This window comes from Camarhynchus parvulus, chromosome 2, assembly GCF_901933205.1.
Source record: "Camarhynchus parvulus chromosome 2, STF_HiC, whole genome shotgun sequence".
In the NCBI taxonomy this organism is placed as follows: Eukaryota; Metazoa; Chordata; class Aves; order Passeriformes; family Thraupidae; genus Camarhynchus; species Camarhynchus parvulus.
In genome coordinates, this window is record NC_044572.1 from 131,872,512 (window position 1) to 131,886,531 (window position 14,020).

At 35.8% G+C, this 14,020-nt stretch overlaps 1 protein-coding gene across 6 annotated transcripts in view; it reads left to right on the plus strand.

The window, feature by feature from the left end:
* RIMS2 (regulating synaptic membrane exocytosis 2) overlaps positions 1–14,020 on the plus strand; it is a 445,769-nt gene that overhangs the window by 142,264 nt on the left and 289,485 nt on the right. The gene's annotated exons all lie outside the window — the stretch shown is intronic.

Below are 14,020 nucleotides of genomic sequence, written 5' to 3' on the forward strand. Positions count from 1 at the left end.
GAAGAGAACATTTAAAAAAATCTCTTTCTATTCTTGAATAACTCAGATGATTCCTGTCATTTCTCAGAACAGCCCAATAAGATGTGGGCATTATCTTCTTTTTTTGGAAAAAGAAAAGGCAGAGAGCACGCTATTAAAAAATGACTATGGTATTGTATAGTTGTAGCATTTAAGAGATTTGTTCAATGACAAGAGCCCAGTATTTTATGGGAACTGCATGTTCCAACATCCAGAAATCAAGGTTGCTAGTCTTGACCCTTGAGTGGATAATAGGTGCAGCCCATTATCCACTCAAGGGTCAAGACTAGGGCAGAGCAGGGAAGAGCTGTGGTGACTACAACAAGAAGTAGCCCTATGTATCCATTTTACTCTTCTTCAGGGTGCTGTCACTCTGATAAAACTGGCATGAGTGCTAAGCAAACCTCCTCCATCCTACCTCAGCTGGGAGTTAGTTTTTTATATTGGTGTGCAGCAAAGTCAATGTCTCAGACTGTTTCCTGTAACTGGTCAGAGTCATATGCATAAATATTTCATTTTCCCCAACTATATGGTCAAAAGCTTCTAGTGAGAGTCTTCACCAGTCCTTCTTTACTTGTTACCAAGTATGTTAAAAAATCATTGAATATTCTGAGTTGGAAGGAACCCACGAGGATCATAAAATTCCAATCCTGGTCCTCCACAGCTCCATCCCCAGAAGCCACACCATGTGTCTGAGAGCATTGTCCAAACACTCCTTGAAACTGTTAGGCTGATGCTGTGACCACCCCCTGGGTGAAAACCTTTTTGTGATATCCAGCCTAAACCTCCTCTGACACAACTTCAGTCCGTTCCCTCAGATCCTGTCACTGGGACCACAGAGCAGGGATCAGTGCCTGACCCTCCTCTTCCTCTCATGAGGAAGTTGCAACTGCAATGAGGTCTCCCCTCAGTCTCTTCTTGAACAGACAAGTGACCTCAGCACTCCTCATATATATGGTTTCCCCTCAAGGCCCTTCACTGTCTTTGTTTCCCTCCTTTGTATGCTAAGAGCTTAATCTTTCTTATATTCTTGGGTCCAAAACTGCGCAAAATAATGGTTAACAGCACTCATGTAGCCCTCACCTTCTTTACAATCCTTTATTCTTTTAGCTTTTTTTCCCTTTTGGGTTAGTAATCACATGCACATTTATGGTAAGATGCGCCTGCTAATGGCACTATCCCTTTAGCAGGTCAGGAGCAGTAATTATACTGCATGGTAGAAATATGGGGCTTTGAAAAGAAAAACTTTCCTTTCCAGAAAAAAAAAGCTATGTCTTCACTTTGTTCCTTGATTTAGAAGTTTTGCTGCTGTTCCTATCACAGTTACTTATTTACTGAAGCAGTGGAAAGACCTTCTGTTAGTGTGAGTTTGGACATTTCTTCATCATTTCTTTCTGGACAGAAAGCACAGATGGACATAATAGCACAAAAAACATTGGGATGTTTGGCTGTGTAGGTCTGGCTAAGCTGGGGAGAATGGAAGGGAGGAGTACTGCAGTTACTCAGCTCCTTTCCTGTCAGGGGTGATGGGACTGTCAGTCACTATTTATGGACCCATCATCCCTTTGTATTTCTCAGGAATATACGCTGGATTTTCCACTATAAAGGCAGAATGAAGGTTTGCTCATAGAACTGTGTGAAACACTGTGTTTCAAAGTGGTTCAAGAAAGATTGGTATTAAGCCTCAAATGATTTACAGGGTTCTGAGAAAGGAATCAATGAATATAATATTGACCCCTGAAAAATTGTGAAATCTGAGATGAGTTTGGAGGTAATGGCATAATTTTAACTTTACCCTGAGATAAAAGGTTTGAAGCATAAGCTGGAAGTATTTCAAGTCCTTGGCTTCACTTCAGCATGTGCTTAGCGATAGGGAGGGAAAGTCAGCCTTCTGAAAGCTGCTTTTTGGGTTCTGAACCTGACAAGGAAAAATATGAGATTGAGAAATGAAATAAAAATGTTATGTATTGGAGAAATTTGTCCCAAAGTTGCTTAAGTTTGAAAGAGATTAGAGATTGAAATGCTGAAACCTTAACTTTGTTTGTTTTATAATAAGATTTGAGCTGGACATATTGCAAGTCAGAGGGAATTTGCATGGTGTCTTTATTTATAAGAATGAAAACATGTCTTGATTAATACACTTTATCCTTGCTGCAATATTTGAGTCATCTTTCTGATTAAGATATACTTCCAAATTCACATCATCTGGTATTCAAGTTAATTTTTTGTCATGAACCTTCATCAACATTTTGAATAAATAAGTTTTATGCCATTGTGTCTTAGAAAGTAATAGTCACATATATCATAATAGGAATAATAAACTTTGATTGGTAAAGGTATACAAAACTAAATTGACAAGCAAGCAATGCAATTATAATTCCTTTAAGATAGTTTTCATTATTAACCTTTAAAATAGAACATATAGTCACAGAGAAATGCTCTAAACCAAAAAGTTTAGTCTATGTTTTGACCACTGTCCAAATATAAGACCTTTTGGCATGTATTACATGTCATAAATAGCACATCATTTCAATAATAAATAAATAGTAGAATAATGAAATAGGAATACTTTTTGCAAATTTTAGTATTTTTTTCTCTATATAAGACATTAAAAATATTTTTAAAGTGACCAAAGGAGATGATTAATAAAACATTAGTAAAAGATGGAACCTCAGAATTTCAGGAATATTGACCATTTCTTATCCTACAAAATATGTTTTCAAGTATAGATATACAAACTAAATTAAAATAACATTGAAACCTTTGCCTGAAACAGGATGTTTAAAATCTCTCCTCCCCTCTTACTCTCTCCTCTTCTATACAATGATGTTTCTCTTCATGTTTCTTGATTTTCCTAATATTATGTTTTAGGTTGTTGCTCCTGTGTCTTCAGATTGCACTCAGAACAAGTGCATTTTGTGTGGAGTTGAGGACCCCAGGGGCAGCCAGTCTTTCACTTAGGGACCTTCATTTTTTCCCTGCTAATGGTGGCATTGTTCTGCTACAAAATTACCAGAACAATGAGTGTTTCAGGGAAAACTCATTTTTTATTGCTCTTCTGCATCACAGTGACTCTAACACAGTTCAAGCATTATTCAAATAACCTACAGTAAAATCTTCTAAGTGCCCTGTTTGCAAGAACTCTTCCAGTAAGACATGCTTCATCTACCTGTCATTCTTTGCAAGTTTTTGAAAAGTGCCAGGGAGGACAAAAAAGATTTTAAAATGCAGGAAGGCTTACAATATAAAAAACTGAATAATTTGAATTATTTATGTCCACAAAAGCTTGCTTATGCTTAACAGATATCTTTCATCTTGAAGTTGCTAATTTGTAAGACACAGCATAATCAGAATGTATAAGGACTACCTGAAATCATAATTCAAATCTTTTTTTTAATAAAGCATGAGAAGAAAGTATAGTGCTGTTCATTCAAAGAACCTGGCAAGTACAGAGGTCTAAATTCTACACTTGCCACTGTCAACATCTCTTTTGTAGTGCCAGGAAAATCATGTGAACTTCACAGCTGGAGTTCCCAGGAATATATGTCTTATTTAATGCCTTGTGCATCTATGAATTTTAATTTATAAATATTTGCAGCGGTCTTATGATCATGAATTTGTGAGTATACACAAATGAAAGTACAAATTTTCCCTTTTCTTTTGGAATTTAGGTACATCTCTAGGCACTAGAACATTTGGCAGAGTAACTTAAGTACCTGAGAGATACACAAGGATTTTGTGCCTTGCCCTTCATTCGCACCCTTAGTCTTAGCAGCTGCACATTATTTCATATTACTAACCAGATTGTTTTCCTGGGTACTGCTAGCTACATGGCTGCTGTATCCTCACTACAGTGAGATTTCTTTTTCTTGAGATAGGTCTTTCAGAACTTTTAAATTCAAATATTGAACATTATTCATATACAAATAAAGCATATTCATATACAAATAAAGCAATTCACAAAGAAATTCGTAACAATTGTGAGGATGTACAGTCAGCATGTTAAAATTGTGGAGTCATAGAATTCTTTAGGTTGGAAAAGACCTTTAAGGTCATCAATTGCAATCCAGTTAACCCAGGACTGCCAAGTCCACCACTAAATCATGTCCCTGAAAGATAGTAATAATATGATGTAAAGTTTATTAGATCACATGTAATATGTGAAACACATATTAATATCATAAACATTGTAATGTAAAATGTTAAGTGTAATGGAGGCACTAAAAAATTGGGTAACCATACAAGATACTCAGAGACTATGCTCACAAGATTGCAGTAGTGTACAAGAAGACTCTGTTCTCCTGTTAAGCACAGATAAAAACTTATTTTTAATTATTAATTAGTAATTATTTGTTATTAATTCTGCACAGAATTTTGTGTGGCCTCTTGAAAGTATACTGGTCAAAAAACTGAAAAACCACAAATCTACATTTTTGTGGATATTATTATTACTTCCTTGTGACTAATGCAAAGGGATTTTTATTGGATTTTTGGTCTTCTGATGTAATCCACTATGAGTAAGTCTGTATCTTGGAGTTCATGGCTGAATATAGAAATAAACCCATTTCCTACTTTCCTTTATTTGGGAAGGTTTTAGAATAATCACTGGTGTCTAAATGCTGTCTCAAAAATCACTTTTTTCATGGAAATTATGCAAAATACATTAGTTGTATTTAATTTTGATCACATATGGGTGATATCTGACCTGCACTTTTGGCATACAGAAAGAAATCTGTTGCATATATTCACCTTGATTGGAACAAGTGGATATTGAAACCAGAGCTCGATCAGGTTGTGAACTAATCTCAAATCTACTGCTCTTTCAGCTGAAGTGAGATGAGCTAACTAAAGGGAAGAGAAAGAATTATATTTCTTTTAATACATCTTTGGCAGGACATCAGCTTTACTTGAATTCTGTGAGTTCCATTATAACAATTCCAAATTTGGAGAGATGTGGTATTTATGTGATATGATTTTGTCTCCAGAATGTGATGTTAACTCGAATGAAAATGTGTAGAAAAACTAGACTTGTAAGGAGTGCAACAGGGCAGAGGTAAGATAGGAAACAGAATTTATTGCATAGACCTATTCACTGAGTTGCAGTTATTTCTGTCTCTTGCCTATCTGTATTATTTCTTTCTCCTGCTTTGGTGAAAAAATGCTTCAAAATAATAGAATATCTCATTAAATCCTACTTCATGTATCCCTCGTGCAATGCAAAACTTAAACTACGGCAATAGAGTGGAATATTTCGTTATCTCCATGTACCTAAATAAGATATTACAGAAACTAATTTCTGTCCTTATTACTTTATATGGGGTTGAATCTGAATTTATGACATAAAAGCACTTAACTAAAAGTCCAGTGTTTTTCTTTGCTCATACCACTACCAAATAACTTACCTTTGTTTAAAATTTTAAAATGATTTTGCACTAATGGCCATTGGTAGGTCTTTTTACTTACCAGAAGAGAATGCACTAATTTAAGTTATATAACCAAAACCAAGAGAAGGTAACATGTTCTCAGCCTAATAAATTAATTTCAATTTTTTTTTTCAGTTCTGTACTGGATTAGTCTATGTACTGAGCAGATCTAGAAAGAAAATTTTATTTTCTATTATTTGGATATGTTTTGTACTTAATTACTTCATACAGTGTTATTTTAGAGCATGCTTTAGCAAAGACTGAACTAGATATACTATATAAAGAAATGCCACAATCATCAATCTGAATGCACTTTATACTGATTGCAAATTGACCAATGCCAGCATGAATCTGATTTTATGTCTATATACCTATATACATCTACAGAAAAAAAGAAACATAGTAAGGACCTTAGCATATAGACCTAGACTTTGCTGTACTTTAAACTTACTGTGAAGTCCAATTTAGAAGCATTAGTAAACGGGAAAAAGGGGGTTCTGAGAGCTGCTGTGATGGAGAATAATGCCAGTATCACAGCAGAAGTCTGTATTAACTCTGCAGCAAAAGCATAGTCTCCATTTCACATGATTATATTTTGTATCTGTGATGCACTGTGTGCTGATTAGCTCTACTTTCTGCTGCAGGGCTGCTGCATTTTATTTCTGCTATTTAATCATGTATAATAAATAAGGCTGTTTGAATATTTAGCCAGTAATGATACTACATTAATGCAGGTATCCATAAATTATCATGAATTAATTATGGTTCCATAGGTAATGTAATTTTTTTTTCCTTCAAAGGAGAATATTTAACTTTGTTACTTGTATGAAGGAAAACAATCTCAGGTATTCCTGACATTCTCTCAGGAAAGTTAGATTTATCTGAGTATTTTGAAATCTCATCTTTAATCCTGTAAAATAATATTACAGATATATATAAACTGGGTCTCTTTGTATTTTAAACTCTGTACAAACAGTACAAGGAATAAGGTATTAGGATAAATTTTCCCAATTTCTTTCTAACTATATGATCTGCTAACTGAAAAAAGACTGTTGCTGGCCAAGGCTGCTTTCCCTGAATCATTATGGATCTTATTAGTCAATTAAGATTTTTTTTTCACTCTGGTGGTTAGTTTTATTTTAAATTTTTATATTCAGAAATAATTTATTTGATAAAACAGGATTCAATATTTATTGTTACAGAATGATAGAATGGCTTGGATTGGAAGGGACTTTAAAGATCATCCAGTTCCAACTCCCCCGCCATAGGCAGGTACACCTTCCACTTGATCAGGTTCCTCAATGCCTCATCCAACCTGACCTAAGTATTGTTGTCCTCAGGAAATAACATTCAACATAGATGTATATTTTGCCATAAAATCAGTACCTCTCCCAAGTAGCCTTATATTTTTCTGTAAACTGTCTTTCTATATGTTGATGAAAATTTTGGCTTCTACAGAACTAGTTGGAAAAACAAACTTTGTATCTGAACTCTTAAAGATGAACATGTATTTATTGTATATCACTTAGAAACTAAGCCTGAGATAATATGGAAAATATTTTAGAAACAACGGTGCACTTTAGATAAACATAATTTGTAGCATGGCAATTTAATGTTTTCCACAAAAAGTCCACAGATGCCTGCTGGGGCTGACCATGACTGTTAGGTTATCAACTAAATAAGAAGATTTGAAGACTGTCGTTGGTTTTGCATAGTATTTCTAATTTTTAGCTATAAGGGGTAATATGCTGTCCTGCAGATCCCTGAGACCCTGATATTTGGATCACTGTGCATAATTCTGGACATGCACTTTTAGCAAATATGGGCTTCAGAAAAAGCATAAGGTAAAAAATTTCAGGAGAGAATTGTAAAGAGAGATGTCCAGGTTAGTTTAGCTAGCATTGAAAAGAGACAGACTAGCAGCAGCTATATGAATGCGATTACTTAAACCACAAGAAGAAAGAAGATTTATTTGGCAGATTTAAAAAAAACCACACATGGAATGTGGTGTAAAGAGTGGAAGGCTTCAACTGAATGCCCATGCAAATTTCTTAACCTACCACAGTATAGAATTCATCCCATAGGAAATGGTATAAGCCTTAAATTAGATTGAGTAAATTCTAGAAAATGTACTGTGGGGAAAGAGCTTTCATTGTCATGGAAACAAACTAGATGATCTAATAAATGTTTTCCATCTCTAGCTGTGTTCTATTTCTGCCATTCACTTTCAGGTGAATTTAGAAAATGGAGGTATTTTTGATTATTTTCACTGTCTGGCATTACAGGATAGTATACAACAGCTGAGATTTAAGTGCTATCTCAGGAAGTTTATATTTCATTAAGATAAACTAGGAATTATTGCTCCCAGACCATAAATGCCTAATTAAAACACATGGACTAAATCTCATTAATAATAGGTCAAACATTGCTACTATTATTCCTGTTTTTTCTGCATCATGTGAGCATCACTTCTATTACATTTGTCTAATTGTGCTGTCTCTCAGTCCAATGCAAGGCAAGCCAAAGAGCTGAAAAGAAAATTAATTATTTTTATTTATCCTTTATCTAAATTATCCCTTTGACAAGAAAGACCTAGTTTTCAGAAAAATGTGTTTATCATGTTTGTATGTTACCCATTACACAAGATTTTATAATGTAAACTATTTGCTTGGAGGATTCTCTAAAGAATAATATTGCAGATGAAATATGTGTTTCTTCCCATGAGGCTAAAAATTAATTTGACCTAGCACCAATCTAACACTCTTTCTTCCAAAGAGGTAACTTTCATCTGGTCATACCAGTAGTTAAGACATCATCAGCAGTTGTGTTTACTTAAATTCTGATTGTAAATTTAGTCTATCTTCACACAACTTAATTCTGAAATCAAATATCTATATAAAGAAGTAGTAAAAAAATCCAGGGACAGAATGTAGAGATTCTGGAGGCATTCTTAGTGATTGCTACACTTATCTGCAGTTTCTAAATTTTCAGCAGAAAGGTTTTACCCTTTGCATTGCTAAAATAATTTTCAGTTATATAAACTTTATGAGTCACACAGTGTATTTACCAACACATGAAATGGAGCTTATATTAAAAGTTCAAAATCCAGAAGGAATATTTCAAAAGCTAACACTTTCTTTGAGGGGCTGGTATCAGGTACCCAGAAGGAAATGAGGCTTTTGTCTCACCTGACTTCCCATGCTGCTTGGAAGCACCACAGGCCTCCAGTGAAATCAGTGGAGACACATCAGTATTTTAGGGCAGAGCCACGTGCCATATTTTAGGCAGCTGCATTAATTTAAGTGTTTGGCTGACCTGAGGAGGGGAGGCAGTAGTAGCTTCATTGTTTTGGGGAGCTCATTTACAGAGGGATGAGGGTGCAAGGGATGCAATTACTGTTCCTTGAAAATTTCCTTGATGCCTAGATCCCCACTTCATGCTCCTGGCTCACATTGCCATCTAGCATTTCACATGCTGAAGATAATTAACCAGTTGATGGCAATTATAATGAAATGCAGAGTAATCTGAGACAAGGACTGTGACGCAAATATTAATTATCTCATATGAATATGACCATTAGATGCACCCAAATTTTGAATCACTTGTCTAAATGAGGTCAGTATATCCTTCTTATAGGGATTTGTGTGGTTACTTTGGCATTATAATGCATGGAAATATTCAATGATGTAAAATCTAAAGAAAACTGAAGTTGCTAAAGAATAAATACTTGTTTATAACATTAATAGTTCCTGTATTTTTCCTTAGGCAAAACAATTGCTTCTACTTCGGTTGTAGGATTCATACAGAGAGAAGAAATCATGTCTCAAATAGTGTGATAGAGAAATGCTGTCCTTTTCCTTAGTAGTTGATATGCAGTGTCTATTAAAAACCCCTTTATTCTTTTCTCTAGCTACTATGATTGTTGATAAGACCAATGGTGCTGCTTAGAGAATAAACATTAAAATTTTATTATGTAACAGTTAAATGAAATGCATAATATAAGAATAGTGAAATTCATGTTACCACAGCCTGAGTCTGTGAAAATTATAATGCTGACTGAGGCTACTTAAATATATCTATTGAAATCAAAAAATAATCTTTGAATGTTCTTTTAATGGGGGATCCAAGCCTGCAGCAAGTTTTGCTTATCCTTGTATGCTTTGAGAGCACTGGAACTTTACAGAAGGTAAATTTATCAAATCATTCACTGCAACCACATTTTAATGTGCTTTGCCAACAGTGAGCTCTCGACTGTAATACTTGCCATAGAAGCAGATTATTTTCAACTAAACTACATATCAGAGTAGTAACTCTCAGAGTTTTTTTCAAACACCTTCACTGTTTAACACCATTCAACTTCCTGCACCTTTCAGAGATTGATTTCTAAACTGAAAACTTCAAATATAATCTTGCACAAAAAATTCTCAGAAAATATTTCAGACTCATAAAAAATCATCATATTCCTGATGAGGGTACATTTTAAATGAGTCTATTTCAACTTGTTTAAATTTCTTTTAAATATGTTCTACATCCATGATAGCCTAAAGATAACTACAGTGCTGCCTACCTTTGCTTTCCTTATGGCTGTCAACAGCAGCTGGTGCAAAGACTGAAATGAAAAAGAATCAGCATAAAATATAGTCACATTTTGCAGAATATTAATTTAGGCTCTGTGCACCAAAAGAAAACTAATAATACTAATTAATTAAAAGTAATAAGCAATCCTTGTCATATAGTTATTTCTCTAAGAAGATGTTTGCCTTGATTCTGATTGTGTTTAAAGAATAGCCACAGGAGAAAAATGTAATAAGTGCTTAAAATTAAACTTATCATTGTCTGTTTATTTCTGTTTTAACTTCATTTTACCTCCTGTGCTACAGTTTCCAGAAATTTCTCCTTTTTTTCTTTTTCTATAAAATAGAGGCAGCATAAAATTTAATTGAATAGCTCTGAAACACTATGCAATTAATTCACTCAAACAAAAAGCATACTTCACCAAATGCTTCAGAACACATATCCAACTGCACTGTCAGACTGTCTGGTTCCAGATAAGTTTTCTCTTCAGTCATTTAGAGATGCAATGTTAGACTGTAAATTATTGTAAAAATCCATCAAGGATATTTTTCAGAATATGTATGCATACACAGGTACACATTTTTTAAAATAGATGTACCAATTAACAAAAAATTTATGACTATCCTAAAGAAGAATTAATTTTTTTTAATATTTGGCATACATTTTGAAAAATAAATATGTGTGCATCTTGTAAATCAAGCAAGTCATAGAAATCTGTGGATAAGTACGTAGGTAGTTGATAGATCACGGACACCTACATTTTTATGAATTGATTTGCATAATTCTTACATAGTTCTGACAAATTCCTGCCAGTTCTGCAGTGGCTTGTCACCTAACAAACAGGTAGTACTGTATGAAGTTCCTCAGTGTGATGCCTCAGGTTTTAGCTTTTATATTTTTCATATTCTTTGCTGTTTTAGTGTGTAGTTCTGAGCTTCATCTTAGGGGGTAGTAAGCTCTCTTCGCAGAGTAAGTGGACAAAACAATTCCTTCTCTAGCTGGGGACCAAGGACAAATGATCCAAATTTCAGGCCCAAGAGAATAAACAGCAGTGGACTGAAGAGAGAAAAACAAGAAGGATGAGACTTCATAACCTAAAGCTATAATTGGATAATTAACTCCAATATGGTAATGGACCAGAACTTATAAAAGTGTGAGACCTCGTGACCTGTTGTCATTTTGTGACCATTTTGGGTTCATCTTGGGTGTAGCCCTGGCTGGGCTCTTGTACTGCCCAAGGTGCATCCATTGAGGCCTTCTAATAAATACCTGCTTTGTTCTTTAACTCCATCCAGCCTCTGTTCTAGGTCAGCCTTCACAAGGCACCAAATGGAGCACTCTGGGGCAGTAGGAGTGCTCAGAGGCAGAGGACACTGCCAGACCTGAAGGCAGCACAAGGCACTCTGACCTTGATGCTCACAAACACTCACAGAACCCTCATAACAGCTTAGTGAGAGAGTGCACAGCTGCAGCCTGGCGTCTTCTGTCCCCCTGTTAGCGAAAGAATAAGGACATCCTAGAAGATGACCACAGTCAAAGGCTCAAAGTTGAGAGACCTGAGGCAAAGCTCTCCAGGCAGGGGTCACTACTTCCTGGAAGCACCAAGGAGGTGGGGGATGCTCAAGGCAAGGGAACCAGGAGATGAGGGAATGAAAGCACATACCAAAAATGCCAAAACTACAAAGAATTTTCTCTGCTGGTGACATGACCTGCTTCATTAGGGCCAGGAATCTGGTCAAAGAGCCAAATTCTCAGATTCCTTAATCTTATAATTTGCAATATAAGAGTGGTTAATGATTAACTTTGCATTTTACTTCCACTTCATAAACTATTTAGGAAGCAATTGTCATTGTTCTCATACCTAAGTTCTTGCAAGGATGGAAGATTGTCTTGTTTTCTCTTTTTTGACTCTGCAACCTTAGCGTAGTCAGACCCTATTTTATGATTTTAAGATATGATTTATTAGAAGGTAGGACAAACAGTTGCATGTATTTTTCTCTCCTATATGTAATGGATATTTATGCACGTATGTAATAAAATCTGACAGCAGCACACTTAAAAATATATCATTATCTCGTAGAGTAAGAACAAGTAAATGTTTCTGTTTCAGTTCATTTCCTGTGAATGTAAAGCTTATAAAATTTCAAGCAAAAAAATTTGTATTGAAAGCAGGCTATTGATGAAGATAGACCCCATGAAATTGGAGAAAATAGAGGAATCTTTATAGGTTAATAGCAAGTGATTAATGAATAATTTGTTGGTTTTTTTGTTTTACTTTGATACACTGCTTTATATACTCCCTCTTACATAAAATATTTTGGTAACTGTAACTGAGATTTTGGTAACTATAATTAAACAACTGTTGATATGGACTGCATAAAATTTACTTTCTAAACACATTAAGCACTAGGTTGTAGAGAAGTTCTTGTGGGAAGATACAATAATACATAATATGCCAGGTCTCTACTGATGGACAGTTTCAAAGAAGATATGGGATAAAAAATTATCAGACCAAGATAAGTATTGTCCAGCTTTTTGAGCAAATGGGCAAAGTGTTGTATCTTAAGAATATCAGCAGGTCACATAGATAAATTGTGAGTGATTTAATCATTATTTCTCCCTCCTTTCTAATAATTCTTTCTCCCTGTCTTCTACTCAAAGGAGCTCAAAGGAATCCTAAACTACTAGTGGAGTCTTTAGCTACCAGTGGAATCTCCTTATATGAATTCTCATAGATAAAGATTTTATCAGGGAAGTTTAAAATACCTGCTAGAGTTTAATCTACAATATTAGTAATTTCTGTGTAATCAGCAGCTTTTTTTGCTAATTTTCAGCTCTAGATGGTAGTGTGTTTAGTTCAGGTTCTAGCTAGAGATACTGAAAAGTTACCTTCCTTCTGTTTTCTCCTGTTTAGTGGGTTATTTACTTCAGGGGAATGGTGGGATGGGTGAAGGAATATTAGTAAAAAATTCTTTGTATGAGGTTGGTCTTGATAACCTGATGAACAGGTTTGTTGTCAGAAGCAGAGTGAGAGAGACAGGACTGATTAAAATACTTTCATTTAAATGAAATTGTGTATCTAGAATGTGTTCTCAGACTGTAATAAAATGTATTAATAACATAGATGAAGGGATTGAGTTCACCCTCAATGAGTTTGCTGCTGACATCGAGCTGACACTGACTGACACACATGAAGAAGAGAACCCAGCCAGAGGGACCTGCACAAGCTCAAGAAATGGGCCTGTGGAAATGTCATGAGGTTTAACAAGATCAAGTGCTGGTGCTGCAGCTGGATCAAGACCACCCTTGGTATCAATCCAGGCTGGGGGATGAACAGATGAGAGCAGCCCTGCCCAGAAGGATTTGGGGATGCTGATGGGTGAGAGGCTGGACATGACCCAGCAATGGTCACTCACAGCCCAGAAAGCCAAACCTGTCCTGGGCTGCATCCAGAGCTCTGTGGGCAGCAGGGCCAGGGAGGGGATTCTGCCCCTCTGCTCTGGTGAGACTCCACCAGCAGTGCTGCATCCAACTCTGGGGTCCCCAGCAGAGGATGGACACGGTCCTGGTGGAATGAGTCCAGAGGAGGGACACCAAGTTGACTAGAGGGATGGAACACTTCTCCTAGGAGGTTAGGTTAAGAGAATTGGGATTGTTCACTCTGGAAAAGAGAAGGCTTCAGGATGATCTAGTTGAGGCCATTGAGCAGCTGAAGGGAATCTACAAGAAGGATGGACAGAGACTTTTTATGAGGCCATGTAGTGACAAGGCAAGGGGGAATGGCTTCAAACTGAAGGACAGTAGGTTTAGATTAGATATTAGAAAAAAAAAATATTTAATTTGAGGATGGTGAGGCAATGGAATATATTGCCCAGAGAGGTGCCCCATACCTGGAAGTTTTCAAGGCCAGGTTGGATAGAGCTCCAAAAAACCTGATATAATGATAGGTGTCTCTGCTTGTGGCAGGGGCATTGGACCTAGATGGTGTTTAATGTCACTTCCAA